We start from the raw sequence: 18,923 nt of genomic DNA, 5'->3' as shown, positions 1-18,923 counted from the left end.
TGTCTTAGCGAAAGGCTTCTTGAGGGGAAAGCTGTAACTCTGTGAGATGATTTCACAGAACACAAAGAAGTTTCTCAGAAAGCTTCCTTCTCTTTGTTATCGGAGGATATTTCCTTTGGCCCTATAGTCTTCAAAGGGATCCGAAATATCTGTTCTCAGATTCCACAGAAATAAGGCTAGCAAAGAGATCCACGAAATACAGATGTAATTCTGTGAGATGAATGAACAGAACACTAAGCAGTTTCTCCGAATGCTTCTTTCCAGATTTCATCTGAGGATATTTCCTTTTTCACCATAGCCCTCTATGGGCTTCCAAATATCACTTTGCCAATTCCACAAGAACTGTCTTTGCGAAAGGCTTCTTGAGGGGAAAGCTGTAACTCTGTGAGATGATTTCACAGAACACAAAGAAGTTTCTCATAAACCTTCCTTCTCTTTGTTATCGGAGGATATTTCCTTTGGCCCTATAGTCTTCAAAGGGATCCGAAATATCTGTTCTCAGATTCCACAGAAAAAAGGCTAGCAAAGAGATCCACGAAATACAGATGTAACTCTGTGAGTGGAAGTCACACTTCACAGAGCAGTTTCTCAGAAAGCTTCTTTCCAGATTTCATCTGAGGATATTTCCTTTTTCACCATAGCCCTCTATGGGCTTCCAAATATCACTTTGCCAATTCCACAAGAACTGTCTTAGCGAAAGGCTTCTTGAGGGGAAAGCTGTAACTCTGTGAGATGATTTCACAGAACACAAAGAAGTTTCTCAGAAAGTTTCTTTCTCTTTGTTATCGGAGGATATTGCCTTTAGCCCTATAGTCTTCAAAGGAATACGAAATATCTGTTCTCAGATTCCACAGAAATAAGGCTAGCAAAGAGATCCACGAAATACAGATGTAAGTCTGTGAGTGGAAGTCACACATCACAGAGCAGTTTCTCAGAAAGCTTCTTTCCGGATTTCATCTGAGGATATTTCCTTTTTCACCATTGCCCTCTATGGGCTGCCAAATATCACTTTGCCAATTCCACAAGAACTGTCTTAGCGAAAGGCTTCTTGAGGGGAAAGCTGTAACTCTGTGAGATGATTTCACAGAACACAAAGAAGTTTCTCAGAAAGCTTCCTTCTCTTTGTTATCGGAGGATATTTCCTTTGTCCCTATAGTCTTCAAAGGGATCCGAAATATCTGTTCTCAGATTCCACAGAAATAAGGCTAGCCAAGAGATCCACGAAATACAGATGTAAGCCTGTGAGATGAATGAAAAGAACACTAAGCAGTTTCTCAGAAAGCTTCTTTCCATATTTCATCTGAGGATATATCCTTTTTCACAATAGCCCTCTATGGGCTTCCAAATATCACATTGCCAATTCCACAAGAACTGTCTTAGCGAAAGGCTTCTTGACGGGAAAGCTGTAACTCTGTGAGATGATTTCACAGAACACAAAGAAGTTTCTCAGAAAGCTTCCTTCTCTTTGTTATCGGAGGATATTTCCTTTGGCCCTATAGTCTTCAAAGGGATCCGAAATATCTGTTCTCAGATTCCACAGAAACAAGGCTAGCAAAGAGATCCACGAAATACAGATGTAACTCTGTGAGTGGAAGTCACATATCACAGAGCAGTGTCTCAGAAAGCTTGTTTCCAGATTTCATCTGAGGATATTTCCTTTTTCACAGTAGCCCTCTATGGGCTTCCAAATATCACTTTGCCAATTCCACAAGAACTGTCTTAAAGAAAGGCTTCTTGAGGTGAAAGGTGTAACTCTGTGAGATGATTTCAGAGAACACAAAGAAGTTTCTCAGAAAGCTTCTTTCTCTTTGTTATCGGAGGATAGTTCCTTTAGCCTTATAGTCTTCAAAGGGATCCGAAATATCTGTTCTCAGATTCCACAGAAATAAGGGTAGCAAAGAGATCCACGAAATGCAGATGTAACTCTGTGAGATGAATGAACAGAACTCTAAGAAGTTTCTCAGAAAGCTTCTTTCCAGATTTCATCTGAGGATATTTCCTTTTTCACCATAGCCCTCTATGGGCTTCCAAATATCACTTTGCCAATTCCACAAGAACTGTCTTAGCGAAAGGCTTCTTGAGGGGAAAGCTGTAACTCTGTGAGATGATTTCACAGAACACAAAGAAGTTTCTCAGAAAGCTTCTTTCTCTCTGTTATCGGAGGATATTTCCTTTGTCCCTATAGTCTTCAAAGGGACTCGAAATATCTGTTCTCCGATTCCACAGAAAAAAGGCTAGCAAAGAGATCCACGAAATACAGATGTAAGTCTGTGAGATAAATGAACAGAACACTAAGCAGTTTCTCCGAATGCTTCTTTCCAGATTTCATCTGAGGATATTTCCTTTTTCACCATAGCCCACTATGGGCTTCCAAATATCACTGTGCCAATTCCACAAGAACTGTCTTAGCGAAAGGCTTCTTGAGGGGAAAGCTGTAACTCGGTGAGAAGATTTCACAGAACACAAAGAAGTTTCTCAGAAAGCTTCCTTCTCTTTGTTATCGGAGGATATTTCCTTTGGCCCTATAGTCTTCAAAGGGATCCGAAATATCTGTTCTCAGATTCCACAGAAATAAGGCTAGCAAAGAGATCCACGAAATACAGATGTAACTCTGTGAGATCTATGAACAGAACACTAAGCATTTTCTCCGAATGCTTCTTTCCAGATTTCATCTGAGGATATTTCCTTTTTCACCATAGCCCACTATGGGCTTCCAAATATCACTTTGCCAATTCCACAAGAACTGTCTTAGCGAAAGGCTTCCTGAGGGGAGAGCTGTAACTCTGTGAGATGATTTCACAGAACACAAAGAAGTTTCTCAGAAAGCTTCTTTCTCTTTGTTATGGGAGGATATTTCCCTTGGCCCTATAGTCTTCAAAGGGATCCGAAATATCTGTTCTCAGATTACACAGAAATAAGGCTAGCTAAGAGATCCACGAAATACAGATGTAACTCTGAGAGATGAATGAACAGAACACTAAGCCGTTTCTCAGAAAGCTTCTTTCCAGATTTCATCTGAGGATATTTCCTTTTTCACCATAGCCCTCTATGGGCTCCCAAATATCACTTTGCCAATTCCACAAGAACTGTCTTAGCGAAAGGCTTCTTGAGGGGAAAGCTGTAACTCTGTGAGATGATTTCACCGAACACAAAGAAGTTTCTCAGAAAGCTTCATTCTCTTTGTTATCGGAGAATTTTTCCTTTGGCCCTATAGTCTTCAAAGGGATCCGCAATATCTCTTCTCAGATTCCACAGAAATAAGGCTAGCAAAGAGATCCACGAAATACAGATATAACTCTGTGAGTGGAAGTCCCACATCACGGAGTAGTTTCCCAGAAAACTTCTTTACAGATTTCATCTGAGGATATTTCCTTTTTCACAATAGCCCTCTATGGGCTTCCAAATATCACTTTGCCAATTCCACAAGAACTGTCTTAACTTCTTGAGGTGAAAGCTGTAACTCTGTGAGATGATTTCACAGAACACAAAGATTTTTCTCAGAAAGCTTCTTTCTCTTTGTTATCGGAGGATATTTCCTTGGCCCTGTAGTCTTCAAAGGGATCCGAAATATCTGTTCTCAGATTCCACAGAAATAAGGCTAGCAAAGAGATCCACGAAATACAGATGAAACTCTGTGAGATGAATGAACAGAACACTAAGCAGTCTCTCAGAAAGCTTCTTTCCAGATTTCATCTGAGGATATTTCCTTTTTCACCATAGCCCTCTATGGGCTTCCAACTATCACTTTGCCAATTCCACAAGAACTGTCTTAGCGAAAGGCTTCTTGAGGGGAAAGCTGTAACTCTGTGAGATGATTTCACAGAACACAAAGAAGTTTCTCAGAAAGCTTCCTTCTCTTTGTTATCGGATGATATTTCCTTTGGCCCTATAGTCTTCAAAGGGATCCGAAATATCTGTTCTCAGATTCCACAGAAATAAGGCTAGCAAAGAGATCCACGAAATACAGATGTGACTCTGTGAGATGAATGAACAGAACACTAAACAGTTTCTCAGAAAGCTTCTTTCCAGATTTCATCTGAGGATATTTCCTTTTTCACCATAGCCCTCTATGGGCTTCCACATATCACTGTGCCAATTCCACAAGAACTGTCTTAGCGAAAGGCTTCTTGAGAGGAAAGCTGTAACTCTGTGAGATGATTTCACAGAACACAAAGAAGTTTCTCAGAAAGTTTCTTTCTCTTTGTTGTCGGAGGATATTGCCTTTAGCCCTATAGTCTTCAAAGGAATACGAAATATCTGTTCTCAGATTCCACAGAAATAAGGCTAGCAAGAGATCCACGAAATACAGATGTAACTCTGTGAGTGGAAGTCACACATCACAGAGCAGTTTCTCAGAAAGTTTCTTTCCGGATTTCATCTGAGGATATTTCCTTTTTCACCATTGCCCTCTATGGGCTTCCAAATATCACTTTGCCAATTCCACAAGAACTGTCTTAGCGAAAGGCTTCTTGAGGGGAAAGCTGTAACTCTGTGAGAAGATTTCACAGAACACAAAGAAGTTTCTCAGAAAGCTTCCTTCTCTTTGTTATCGGAGGATATTTCCTTTGGCCCTATAGTCTTCAAAGGGATTCGAAATATCTGTTCTCAGATTCCACAGAAATAAGGCTAGCAAAGAGATCCACGAAATACAGATGTGACTCTGTGAGATGAATGAACAGAACACTAAGCAGTTTCTCAGAAAGCTTCTTTCCAGATTTCATCTGAGGATATTTCCTTTTTCACCATAGCCCTCTATGGGCTTCCAAATATCCCTTTGCCAATTCCACAAGAACTGTGTTAGCGAAAGGCTTCTTGAGGGGAAAGCTGTAACTCTGTGAGAAGATTTCACAGAACACAAAGAAGTTTCTCAGAAAGTTTCTTTCTCTTTGTTATCGGAGGATATTGCCTTTAGCCCTATAGTCTTCAAAGGAATCCGAAATATCTGTTCTCAGATTCCACAGAAATGAGGCGAGCAAAGAGATCCACGAAATACAGATGTAACTCTGTGACTGGAAGTCACACATCACAGAGCAGTTTCTCAGAAAGCTTCTTTCCAGATTTCATCTGAGGATATTTCCTTTTTCACCATAGCCCTCTATGGGCTTCCAAATATCACTTTGCCAATTCCACAAGAACTTTCTTAGCGAAAGGCTTCTTGAGGGGAAAGCTGTAACTCTGTGAGATGATTTCACAGAACACAAAGAATTTTCTCAGAAAGCTTCCTTCTCTTTGTTATCGGAGGATATTTCCTTTGGCCCTATAGTCTTCAAATGGATCCGAAATATCTGTTCTCAGATTCCACAGAAATAAGGCTAGCAAAGAGATCCACGAAATACAGATGTAACTCTGTGAGTGGAAGTCACACATCACAGAGCAGTTTCTCAGAAAGCTTCTTTCCAGATTTCATCTGAGGATATTTCCTTTTTCACCATAGCCCTCTATGGGCTTCCAACTATCACTTTGCCAATTCCACAAGAACTGTCTTAGCGAAAGGCTTCCTCAGGGGAAAGCTCTAACTCGGTGAGATGATTTCACAGAACACAAGGAAGTTTCTCACAAAGCTTCTTTCTCCTTGTTATCGGCGGATATTTCCCTTGGCCCTATAGTCTTCAAAGGGATCCGAAATATCTGTTCTCAGATTCCACAGATATAAGGCTAGCAAAGAGATCCACGAAATACAGATGTAACCCTGTGAGATGAATGAACAGAAAACTAAGCAGTTTCTCAGAAAGCTTCTTTCCAGATTTCATCTGAGGATATTTCCTTTTTCACCATAGCCCTCTATGGGCTCCCAAATATCACTTTGCCAATTCCACAAGAACTGTCTTAGCGAAAGGCTTCTTGAAGGGAAAGCTGTAACTCTGTGAGATGATTTCACAGAACACAAAGAAGTTTCTCAGAAACCTTCCTTCTCTTTGTTATCGGAGGATATTTCCTTTGGCCCTATAGTCTTCAAAGGGATCCGAAATATCTGTTCTCAGATTCCACAGAAATAAGGCTAGCAAAGAGATACACGAAATACAGATGTAACTCTGAGAGATGAATGAACAGAACACTAAGCAGTTTCTCAGAAAGCTTCTTTCCAGATTTCATCTGAGGATATTTCCTTTTTCACAATAGCCCTCTATGGGCTTCCAAATATCACTTTGCCAATTCCACAAGAACTGTCTTAGCGAAAGGCTTCTTGAGGGGAAAGCTGTAACTCTGTGAGATGATTTCACAGAACACAAAGAAGTTTCTCAGAAAGCTTCCTTCTCTTTGTTATCGGAGAATTTTTCCTTTGGCCCTATAGTCTTCAAAGGTATCCGCAATATCTCTTCTCAGATTCCACAGAAATAAGGCTATCAAAGAGATCCACGAAATACAGATATAACTCTGTGAGTGGAAGTCCCACATCACAGAGCAGATTCTCAGAAAGCTTCTTTCCAGATTTCATCTGAGGATATTTCCTTTTTCACAATAGCCCTCTATGGGCTTCCAAATATCACTTTTCCAATTCCACAAGAACTGTCTTAAAGAAAGGCTTCTTGAGGCGAAAGCTGTAACTCTGTGAGATGATTTCAGACAACCCAAAGAATTTTCTCAGAAAGCTTCTTTCTCTTTGTTTTCGGAGGATATTTCCTTGGCCCTGTAGTCTTCAAAGGGATCCGAAATATCTGTTCTCAGATTCCACAGAAATAAGGCTAGCAAAGAGATCCACGAAATACAGATGAAACTCTGTTAGATGAATGAACAGAACACTAAGCAGTCTCTCAGAAAGCTTCTTTCCAGGTTTCATCTGAGGATATTTCCTTTTTCACCATAGCCCTCTATGGGCTTCCAACTATCATTTTGCCAATTCCACAAGAACTGTCTTAGCGAAAGGCTTCCTGAGGGGAAAGCTGTAACTCTGTGAGATGATTTCACAGAACACAAAGAAGTTTCTCAGAAAGCTTCTTTCTCTTTGTTATCGGAGGATATTTCCCTTGGCCCTATAGTCTTCAAAGGGATCCGAAATATCTGTTCTCAGATTCCACAAAAATAAGGCTAGCAAAGAGATCCACGAAATACAGATGTAACTCTGAGAGATGAATGAACAGAACACTAAGCAGTTTCTCAGAAAGCTTCTTTCCAGATTTCATCTGAGGATATTTCCTTTTTCACCATAGACCTTTATGGGCTGCCAAATATCACTTTGCCAATTCCACAAGAACTGTCTTAGCGAAAGGCTTCTTAAGGGGAAAGCTGTAACTCTGTGAGATGATTTCACAGAACACAAAGAAGTTTCTCAGAAAGCTTCCTTCTCTTTGTTATCGGAGGATATTTCCTTTGGCCCTATAGTCTTCAAAGGGATCCGAAATATCTGTTCTCAGATTCCACAGAAATAAGGCTAGCAAAGAGATCCACGAAATACAGATGTAACTCTGTGAGTGGAAGTCACATATCACAGAGCAGTTTCTCAGAAAGCTTCTTTCCAGATTTCATCTGAGGATATTTCCTTTTTCACAGTAGCCCTCTATGGGCTTCCAAATATCACTTTGCCAATTCCACAAGAACTGTCTTAAAGAAAGGTTTCTTGAGGTGAAAGGTGTAACTCTGTGAGATGATTTCAGAGAACACAAAGAAGTTTCTCAGATAGCTTCTTTCTCTTTGTTATCGGAGGATATTTCCTTTGGCCCTATAGTCTTCAAAGGGATCCGAAATATCTGTTCTCAGATTCCACAGAAATAAGGCTAGCAAAGAGATCCACGAAATACAGATGTAACTCTGTGAGATGAATGAACAGAACACTAAGCAGTTTCTCAGAAATCTTCGTTCCAGATTTCATCTGAGGATATTTCCTTTTTCACCATAGCCCTCTATGGGCTTCCAAATATCACTTTGCCAATTCCACAAGAACTGTCTTAGCGAAAGGCTTCTTGAGGGGAAAGCTGTAACTCTGTGAGATGATTTCACAGAACACAAAGAAGTTTCTCAGAAAGCTTCCTTCTCTTTGGTATCGGAGGATATTTCCTTTGGCCCTATAGTCTTCAAAGGGATCCGAAATATCTGTTCTCAGATTCCACAGAAATAAGGCTAGCAAAGAGATCCACGAAATACAGATGTAACTCTGTGAGTGGAAGTCACATATCACAGAGCAGTTTCTCAGAAAGCTTGTTTCCAGATTTCATCTGAGGATATTTCCTTTTTCACAGTAGCCCTCTATGGGCTTCCAAATATCACTTTGCCAATTCCACAAGAACTGTCTTAAAGAAAGGCTTCTTGAGGTGAAAGGTGTAACTCTGTGAGATGATTTCAGAGAACACAAAGAAGTTTCTCAGAAAGCTTCTTTCTCTTTGTTATCGGAGGATATTTCCTTTGGCCCTATAGTCTTCAAAGGGATCCGAAATATCTGTTCTCAGATTCCACAGAAATAAGGCTAGCAAAGAGATCCACGAAATACAGATGTAACTCTGTGCGATGAATGAACAGAACACTAAGCAGTTTCTCAGAAACCTTCTTTCCAGATTTCATCTGAGGATATTTCCTTTTTCACCATAGCCCTCTATGGGCTTCCAAATATCACTTTGCCAATTCCACAAGAACTGTCTTAGCGAAAGGCTTCTTGAGGGGAAAGCTGTAACTCTGTGAGATGATTTCACAGAACACAAAGAAGTTTCTCACAAAGCTTCCTTCTCTTTGTTACCGGATGATAATTCCTTTGGCCCTATAGTCTTCAAAGGGATCCGAAATATCTGTTCTCAGATTCCACAGAAATAAGGCTAGCAAAGAGATCCACGAAATACAGATGTGACTCTGTGAGATGAATGAACAGAACACTAAGCAGTTTCTCAGAAAGCTTCTTTCCAGATTTCATCTGAGGATATTTCCTTTTTCACCATAGCCCTCTATGGGCTTCCAAATATCACTTTGCCAATTCCACAAGAACTGTCTTTGCGAAAGGCTTCTTGAGGGGAAAGCTGTAACTCTGTGAGATGATTTCACAGAACACAAAGAAGTTTCTCATAAACCTTCCTTCTCTTTGTTATCGGAGGATATTTCCTTTGGCCCTATAGTCTTCAAAGGGATCCGAAATATCTGTTCTCAGATTCCACAGAAAAAAGGCTAGCAAAGAGATCCACGAAATACAGATGTAACTCTGTGAGTGGAAGTCACACTTCACAGAGCAGTTTCTCAGAAAGCTTCTTTCCAGATTTCATCTGAGGATATTTCCTTTTTCACCATAGCCCTCTATGGGCTTCCAAATATCACTTTGCCAATTCCACAAGAACTGTCTTAGCGAAAGGCTTCTTGAGGGGAAAGCTGTAACTCTGTGAGATGATTTCACAGAACACAAAGAAGTTTCTCAGAAAGTTTCTTTCTCTTTGTTATCGGAGGATATTGCCTTTAGCCCTATAGTCTTCAAAGGAATACGAAATATCTGTTCTCAGATTCCACAGAAATAAGGCTAGCAAAGAGATCCACGAAATACAGATGTAACTCTGTGAGTGGAAGTCACACATCACAGAGCAGTTTCTCAGAAAGCTTCTTTCCGGATTTCATCTGAGGATATTTCCTTTTTCACCATTGCCCTCTATGGGCTGCCAAATATCACTTTGCCAATTCCACAAGAACTGTCTTAGCGAAAGGCTTCTTGAGGGGAAAGCTGTAACTCTGTGAGATGATTTCACAGAACACAAAGAAGTTTCTCAGAAAGCTTCCTTCTCTTTGTTATCGGAGGATATTTCCTTTGTCCCTATAGTCTTCAAAGGGATCCGAAATATCTGTTCTCAGATTCCACAGAAATAAGGCTAGCAAAGAGATCCACGAAATACAGATGTAAGCCTGTGAGATGAATGAAAAGAACACTAAGCAGTTTCTCAGAAAGCTTCTTTCCATATTTCATCTGAGGATATATCCTTTTTCACAATAGCCCTCTATGGGCTTCCAAATATCACATTGCCAATTCCACAAGAACTGTCTTAGCGAAAGGCTTCTTGACGGGAAAGCTGTAACTCTGTGAGATGATTTCACAGAACACAAAGAAGTTTCTCAGAAAGCTTCCTTCTCTTTGTTATCGGAGGATATTTCCTTTGGCCCTATAGTCTTCAAAGGGATCCGAAATATCTGTTCTCAGATTCCACAGAAACAAGGCTAGCAAAGAGATCCACGAAATACAGATGTAACTCTGTGAGTGGAAGTCACATATCACAGAGCAGTGTCTCAGAAAGCTTGTTTCCAGATTTCATCTGAGGATATTTCCTTTTTCACAGTAGCCCTCTATGGGCTTCCAAATATCACTTTGCCAATTCCACAAGAATTGTCTTAAAGAAAGGCTTCTTGAGGTGAAAGGTGTAACTCTGTGAGATGATTTCAGAGAACACAAAGAAGTTTCTCAGAAAGCTTCTTTCTCTTTGTTATCGGAGGATATTTCCTTTGGCCCTATAGTCTTCAAAGGGATCCGAAATATCTGTTCTCAGATTCCACAGAAATAAGGCTAGCAAAGAGATCCACGAAATACAGATGTAACTCTGTGAGATGAATGAACAGAACACTAAGCAGTTTCTCAGAAATCTTCGTTCCAGATTTCATCTGAGGATATTTCCTTTTTCACCATAGCCCTCTATGGGCTTCCAAATATCACTTTGCCAATTCCACAAGAACTGTCTTAGCGAAAGGCTTCTTGAGGGGAAAGCTGTAACTCTGTGAGATGATTTCACAGAACACAAAGAAGTTTCTCAGAAAGCTTCCTTCTCTTTGGTATCGGAGGATATTTCCTTTGGCCCTATAGTCTTCAAAGGGATCCGAAATATCTGTTCTCAGATTCCACAGAAATAAGGCTAGCAAAGAGATCCACGAAATACAGATGTAACTCTGTGAGTGGAAGTCACATATCACAGAGCAGTTTCTCAGATAGCTTGTTTCCAGATTTCATCTGAGGATATTTCCTTTTTCACAGTAGCCCTCTATGGGCTTCCAAATATCACTTTGCCAATTCCACAAGAACTGTCTTAAAGAAAGGCTTCTTGAGGTGAAAGGTGTAACTCTGTGAGATGATTTCAGAGAACACAAAGAAGTTTCTCAGAAAGCTTCTTTCTCTTTGTTATCGGAGGATATTTCCTTTGGCCCTATAGTCTTCAAAGGGATCCGAAATATCTGTTCTCAGATTCCACAGAAATAAGGCTAGCAAAGAGATCCACGAAATACAGATGTAACTCTGTGAGATGAATGAACAGAACACTAAGCAGTTTCTCAGAAACCTTCTTTCCAGATTTCATCTGAGGATATTTCCTTTTTCACCATAGCCCTCTATGGGCTTCCAAATATCACTTTGCCAATTCCACAAGAACTGTCTTAGCGAAAGGCTTCTTGAGGGGAAAGCTGTAACTCTGTGAGATGATTTCACAGAACACAAAGAAGTTTCTCACAAAGCTTCCTTCTCTTTGTTATCGGATGATATTTCCTTTGGCCCTATAGTCTTCAAAGGGATCCGAAATATCTGTTCTCAGATTCCACAGAAATAAGGCTAGCAAAGAGATCCACGAAATACAGATGTGACTCTGTGAGATGAATGAACAGAACACTAAGCAGTGTCTCAGAAAGCTTCTTTCCAGATTTCATCTGAGGATATTTCCTTTTTCACCATAGCCCTCTATGGGCTTCCAAATATCACTGTGCCAATTCCACAAGAACTGTCTTTGCGAAAGGCTTCTTGAGGGGAAAGCTGTAACTCTGTGAGATGATTTCACAGAACACAAAGAAGTTTCTCAGAAAGTTTCTTTCTCTTTGTTATCGGAGGATATTTCCTTTGGCCCTATAGTCTTCAAAGGAATACGAAATATCTGTTCTCAGATTCCACAGAAATAAGGCTAGCAAAGAGATCCACGAAATACAGATGTAACTCTGTGAGTGGAAGTCACACATCACAGAGCAGTTTCTCAGAAAGCTTCTTTCCGGATTTCATCTGAGGATATTTCCTTTTTCACCATTGCACTCTATGGGCTGCCAAATATCACTTTGCCAATTCCACAAGAACTGTCTTAGCGAAAGGCTTCTTGAGGGGAAAGCTGTAACTCTGTGAGATGATTTCACAGAACACAAAGAAGTTTCTCAGAAAGCTTCCTTCTCTTTGTTATCGGAGGATATTTCCTTTGTCCCTATAGTCTTCAAAGGGATCCGAAATATCTGTTCTCAGATTCCACAGAAATAAGGCTAGCAAAGAGATCCACGAAATACAGATGTAAGCCTGTGAGATGAATGAAAAGAACCCTAAGCACTTTCTCAGAAAGCTTCTTTCCATATTTCATCTGAGGATATATCCTTTTTCACAATAGCCCTCTATGGGCTTCCAAATATCACATTGCCAATTCCACAAGAACTGTCTTAGCGAAAGGCTTCTTGAGGGGAAAGCTGTAACTCTGTGAGATGATTTCACAGAACACAAAGAAGTTTCTCAGAAAGCTTCCTTCTCTTTGTTATCGGAGGATATTTCCTTTGGCCCTATAGTCTTCAAAGGGATCCGAAATATCTGTTCTCAGATTCCACAGAAACAAGGCTAGCAAAGAGATCCACGAAATACAGATGTAACTCTGTGAGTGGAAGTCACATATCACAGAGCAGTGTCTCAGAAAGCTTGTTTCCAGATTTCATCTGAGGATATTTCCTTTTTCACAGTAGCCCTCTATGGGCTTCCAAATATCACTTTGCCAATTCCACAAGAACTCTCTTAAAGAAAGGCTTCTTGAGGTGAAAGGTGTAACTCTGTGAGATGATTTCAGAGAACACAAAGAAGTTTCTCAGAAAGCTTCTTTCTCTTTGTTATCGGAGGATATTTCCTTTGGCCCTATAGTCTTCAAAGGGATCCGAAATATCTGTTCTCAGATTCCACAGAAATAAGGCTAGCAAAGAGATCCACGAAATACAGATGTAACTCTGTGAGATGAATGAACAGAACACTAAGCAGTTTCTCAGAAACCTTCTTTCCAGATTTCATCTGAGGATATTTCCTTTTTCACCATAGCCCTCTATGGGCTTCCAAATATCACTTTGCCAATTCCACAAGAACTGTCTTAGCGAAAGGCTTCTTGAGGGGAAAGCTGTAACTCTGTGAGATGATTTCACAGAACACAAAGAAGTTTCTCACAAAGCTTCCTTCTCTTTGTTATCGGATGATATTTCCTTTGGCCCTATAGTCTTCAAAGGGATCCGAAATATCTGTTCTCAGATTCCACAGAAATAAGGCTAGCAAAGAGATCCACGAAATACAGATGTGACTCTGTGAGATGAATGAACAGAACACTAAGCAGTGTCTCAGAAAGCTTCTTTCCAGATTTCATCTGAGGATATTTCCTTTTTCACCATAGCCCTCTATGGGCTTCCAAATATCACTGTGCCAATTCCACAAGAACTGTCTTTGCGAAAGGCTTCTTGAGGGGAAAGCTGTAACTCTGTGAGATGATTTCACAGAACACAAAGAAGTTTCTCAGAAAGTTTCTTTCTCTTTGTTATCGGAGGATATTTCCTTTGGCCCTATAGTCTTCAAAGGAATACGAAATATCTGTTCTCAGATTCCACAGAAATAAGGCTAGCAAAGAGATCCACGAAATACAGATGTAACTCTGTGAGTGGAAGTCACACATCACAGAGCAGTTTCTCAGAAAGCTTCTTTCCGGATTTCATCTGAGGATATTTCCTTTTTCACCATTGCACTCTATGGGCTGCCAAATATCACTTTGCCAATTCCACAAGAACTGTCTTAGCGAAAGGCTTCTTGAGGGGAAAGCTGTAACTCTGTGAGATGATTTCACAGAACACAAAGAAGTTTCTCAGAAAGCTTCCTTCTCTTTGTTATCGGAGGATATTTCCTTTGTCCCTATAGTCTTCAAAGGGATCCGAAATATCTGTTCTCAGATTCCACAGAAATAAGGCTAGCAAAGAGATCCACGAAATACAGATGTAAGCCTGTGAGATGAATGAAAAGAACCCTAAGCACTTTCTCAGAAAGCTTCTTTCCATATTTCATCTGAGGATATATCCTTTTTCACAATAGCCCTCTATGGGCTTCCAAATATCACATTGCCAATTCCACAAGAACTGTCTTAGCGAAAGGCTTCTTGAGGGGAAAGCTGTAACTCTGTGAGATGATTTCACAGAACACAAAGAAGTTTCTCAGAAAGCTTCCTTCTCTTTGTTATCGGAGGATATTTCCTTTGGCCCTATAGTCTTCAAAGGGATCCGAAATATCTGTTCTCAGATTCCACAGAAACAAGGCTAGCAAAGAGATCCACGAAATACAGATGTAACTCTGTGAGTGGAAGTCACATATCACAGAGCAGTGTCTCAGAAAGCTTGTTTCCAGATTTCATCTGAGGATATTTCCTTTTTCACAGTAGCCCTCTATGGGCTTCCAAATATCACTTTGCCAATTCCACAAGAACTCTCTTAAAGAAAGGCTTCTTGAGGTGAAAGGTGTAACTCTGTGAGATGATTTCAGAGAACACAAAGAAGTTTCTCAGAAAGCTTCTTTCTCTTTGTTATCGGAGGATATTTCCTTTGGCCCTATAGTCTTCAAAGGGATCCGAAATATCTGTTCTCAGATTCCACAGAAATAAGGCTAGCAAAGAGATCCACGAAATACAGATGTAACTCTGTGAGATGAATGAACAGAACACTAAGCAGCTTCTCAGAAAGCTTCTTTCCGGATTTCATCTGAGGATATTTCCTTTTTCACCATAGCCCTCTATGGGCTTCCAAATATCACTTTGCCAATTCCACAAGAACTGTCTTAGCGAAAGGCTTCTTGAGGGGAAAGCTGTAACTCTGTGAGATGATTTCACAGACCACAAAGAAGTTTCTCACAAAGCTTCCTTCTCTTTGTTATCGGATGATATTTCCTTTGGCCCTATAGTCTTCAAAGGGATCCGAAATATCTGTTCTCAGATTCCACAGAAATAAGGCTAGCAAAGAGATCCACGAAATACAGATGTGACTCTGTGAGATGAATGAACAGAACACTAAGCAGTTTCTCAGAAAGATTCTTTCCAGATTTCATCTGAGGATATTTCCTTTTTCACCATAGCCCTCTATGGGCTTCCAAATATCCCTTTGCCAATTCCACAAGAACTGTGTTAGCGAAAGGCTTCTTGAGGGGAAAGCTGTAACTCTGTGAGAAGATTTCACAGAACACAAAGAAGTTTCTCAGAAAGTTTCTTTCTCTTTGTTATCGGAGGATATTGCCTTTAGCCCTATAGTCTTCAAAGGAATCCGAAATATCTGTTCTCAGATTCCACAGAAATGAGGCGAGCAAAGAGATCCACGAAATACAGATGTAACTCTGTGACTGGAAGTCACACATCACAGAGCAGTTTCTCAGAAAGCTTCTTTCCAGATTTCATCTGAGGATATTTCCTTTTTCACCATAGCCCTCTATGGGCTTCCAAATATCACTTTGCCAATTCCACAAGAACTTTCTTAGCGAAAGGCTTCTTGAGGGGAAAGCTGTAACTCTGTGAGATGATTTCACAGAACACAAAGAATTTTCTCAGAAAGCTTCCTTCTCTTTGTTATCGGAGGATATTTCCTTTGGCCCTATAGTCTTCAAATGGATCCGAAATATCTGTTCTCAGATTCCACAGAAATAAGGCTAGCAAAGAGATCCACGAAATACAGATGTAACTCTGTGAGTGGAAGTCACACATCACAGAGCAGTTTCTCAGAAAGCTTCTTTCCAGATTTCATCTGAGGATATTTCCTTTTTCACCATAGCCCTCTATGGGCTTCCAACTATCACTTTGCCAATTCCACAAGAACTGTCTTAGCGAAAGGCTTCCTCAGGGGAAAGCTCTAACTCGGTGAGATGATTTCACAGAACACAAGGAAGTTTCTCACAAAGCTTCTTTCTCCTTGTTATCGGCGGATATTTCCCTTGGCCCTATAGTCTTCAATGGGATCCGAAATATCTGTTCTCAGATTCCACAAAAATAAGGCTAGCAAAGAGATCCACGAAATACAGATGTAACTCTCATAGATGAATGAACAGAAAACTAAGCAGTTTCTCAGAAAGCTTCTTTCCAGATTTCATCTGAGGATATTTCCTTTTTCACCATAGCCCTCTATGGGCTTCCAAATATCACTTTGCCAATTCCACAAGAACTGTCTTAGCGAAAGGCTTCTTGAGGGGAAAGCTGTAACTCTGTGAGATGATTTCACAGAACACAAAGAAGTTTCTCAGAAAGCTTCCTTCTCTTTGTTATCGGAGGATATTTCCTTTGGCCCTATAGTCTTCAAAGGGATCCGAAATATCTGTTCTCAGATTCCACAGAAATAAGGCTAGCAAAGAGATCCACGAAATACAGATGTAATTCTGTGAGATGAATGAACAGAACACTAAGCAGTTTCTCCGAATGCTTCTTTCCAGATTTCATCTGAGGATATTTCCTTTTTCACCATAGCCCTCTATGGGCTTCCAAATATCACTTTGCCAATTCCACAAGAACTGTCTTTGCGAAAGGCTTCTTGAGGGGAAAGCTGTAACTCTGTGAGATGATTTCACAGAACACAAAGAAGTTTCTCATAAACCTTCCTTCTCTTTGTTATCGGAGGATATTTCCTTTGGCCCTATAGTCTTCAAAGGGATCCGAAATATCTGTTCTCAGATTCCACAGAAAAAAGGCTAGCAAAGAGATCCACGAAATACAGATGTAACTCTGTGAGTGGAAGTCACACTTCACAGAGCAGTTTCTCAGAAAGCTTCTTTCCAGATTTCATCTGAGGATATTTCCTTTTTCACCATAGCCCTCTATGGGCTTCCAAATATCACTTTGCCAATTCCACAAGAACTGTCTTAGCGAAAGGCTTCTTGAGGGGAAAGCTGTAACTCTGTGAGATGATTTCACAGAACACAAAGAAGTTTCTCAGAAAGTTTCTTTCTCTTTGTTATCGGAGGATATTGCCTTTAGCCCTATAGTCTTCAAAGGAATACGAAATATCTGTTCTCAGATTCCACAGAAATAAGGCTAGCAAAGAGATCCACGAAATACAGATGTAACTCTGTGAGTGGAAGTCACACATCACAGAGCAGTTTCTCAGAAAGCTTCTTTCCGGATTTCATCTGAGGATATTTCCTTTTTCACCATTGCCCTCTATGGGCTGCCAAATATCACTTTGCCAATTCCACAAGAACTGTCTTAGCGAAAGGCTTCTTGAGGGGAAAGCTGTAACTCTGTGAGATGATTTCACAGAACACAAAGAAGTTTCTCAGAAAGCTTCCTTCTCTTTGTTATCGGAGGATATTTCCTTTGTCCCTATAGTCTTCAAAGGGATCCGAAATATCTGTTCTCAGATTCCACAGAAATAAGGCTAGCCAAGAGATCCACGAAATACAGATGTAAGCCTGTGAGATGAATGAAAAGAACACTAAGCAGTTTCTCAGAAAGCTTCTTTCCATATTTCATCTGAGGATATATCCTTTTTCACAATAGCCCTCTATGGGCTTCCAAATATCACATTGCCAATTCCACAAGAACTGTCTTAGCGAAAGGCTTCTTGACGGGAAAGCTGTAACTCTGTGAGATGATTTCACAGAACACAAAGAAGTTTCTCAGAAAGCTTCCTTCTCTTTGTTATCGGAGGATATTTCCTTTGGCCCTATAGTCTTCAAAGGGATCCGAAATATCTGTTCTCAGATTCCACAGAAACAAGGCTAGCAAAGAGATCCACGAAATACAGATGTAACTCTGTGAGTGGAAGTCACATATCACAGAGCAGTGTCTCAGAAAGCTTGTTTCCAGATTTCATCTGAGGATATTTCCTTTTTCACAGTAGCCCTCTATGGGCTTCCAAATATCACTTTGCCAATTCCACAAGAACTGTCTTAAAGAAAGGCTTCTTGAGGTGAAAGGTGTAACTCTGTGAGATGATTTCAGAGAACACAAAGAAGTTTCTCAGAAAGCTTCTTTCTCTTTGTTATCGGAGGATATTTCCTTTGGCCCTATAGTCTTCAAAGGGATCCGAAATATCTGTTCTCAGATTCCACAGAAATAAGGCTAGCAAAGAGATCCACGAAATACAGATGTAACTCTGTGAGTGGAAGTCACATATCACAGAGCAGTTTCTCAGATAGCTTGTTTCCAGATTTCATCTGAGGATATTTCCTTTTTCACAGTAGCCCTCTATGGGCTTCCAAATATCACTTTGCCAATTCCACAAGAACTGTCTTAAAGAAAGGCTTCTTGAGGTGAAAGGTGTAACTCTGTGAGATGATTTCAGAGAACACAAAGAAGTTTCTCAGAAAGCTTCTTTCTCTTTGTTATCGGAGGATATTTCCTTTGGCCCTATAGTCTTCAAAGGGATCCGAAATATCTGTTCTCAGATTCCACAGAAATAAGGCTAGCAAAGAGATCCACGAAATACAGATGTAACTCTGTGAGATGAATGAACAGAACACTAAGCAGTTTCTCAGAAACCTTCTTTCCAGATTTCTTCTGAGGATATTTCCTTTTTCACCATAGCCCTCTATGGGCTTCCAAATATCACTTTGCCAATTCCACAAGAACTGTCTTAGCGAAAGGCTTCTTGAGGGGAAAGCTGTAACTCTGTGAGATGATTTCACAGAACACAAAGAAGTTTCTCACAAAGCTTCCTTCTCTTTGTTATCGGATGATATTTCCTTTGGCCCTATAGTCTTCAAAGGGATCCGAAATATCTGTTCTCAGATTCCACAGAAATAAGGCTAGCAAAGAGATCCACGAAATACAGATGTGACTCTGTGAGATGAATGAACAGAACACTAAGCAGTGTCTCAGAAAGCTTCTTTCCAGATTTCATCTGAGGATATTTCCTTTTTCACCATAGCCCTCTATGGGCTTCCAAATATCACTGTGCCAATTCCACAAGAACTGTCTTTGCGAAAGGCTTCTTGAGGGGAAAGCTGTAACTCTGTGAGATGATTTCACAGAACACAAAGA

Source organism: Macaca nemestrina, chromosome 8 (genome assembly GCF_043159975.1).
Source record: "Macaca nemestrina isolate mMacNem1 chromosome 8, mMacNem.hap1, whole genome shotgun sequence".
NCBI lineage: Eukaryota > Metazoa > Chordata > Mammalia > Primates > Cercopithecidae > Macaca > Macaca nemestrina.
Note: the sequence above shows the minus strand (reverse complement) of the source record.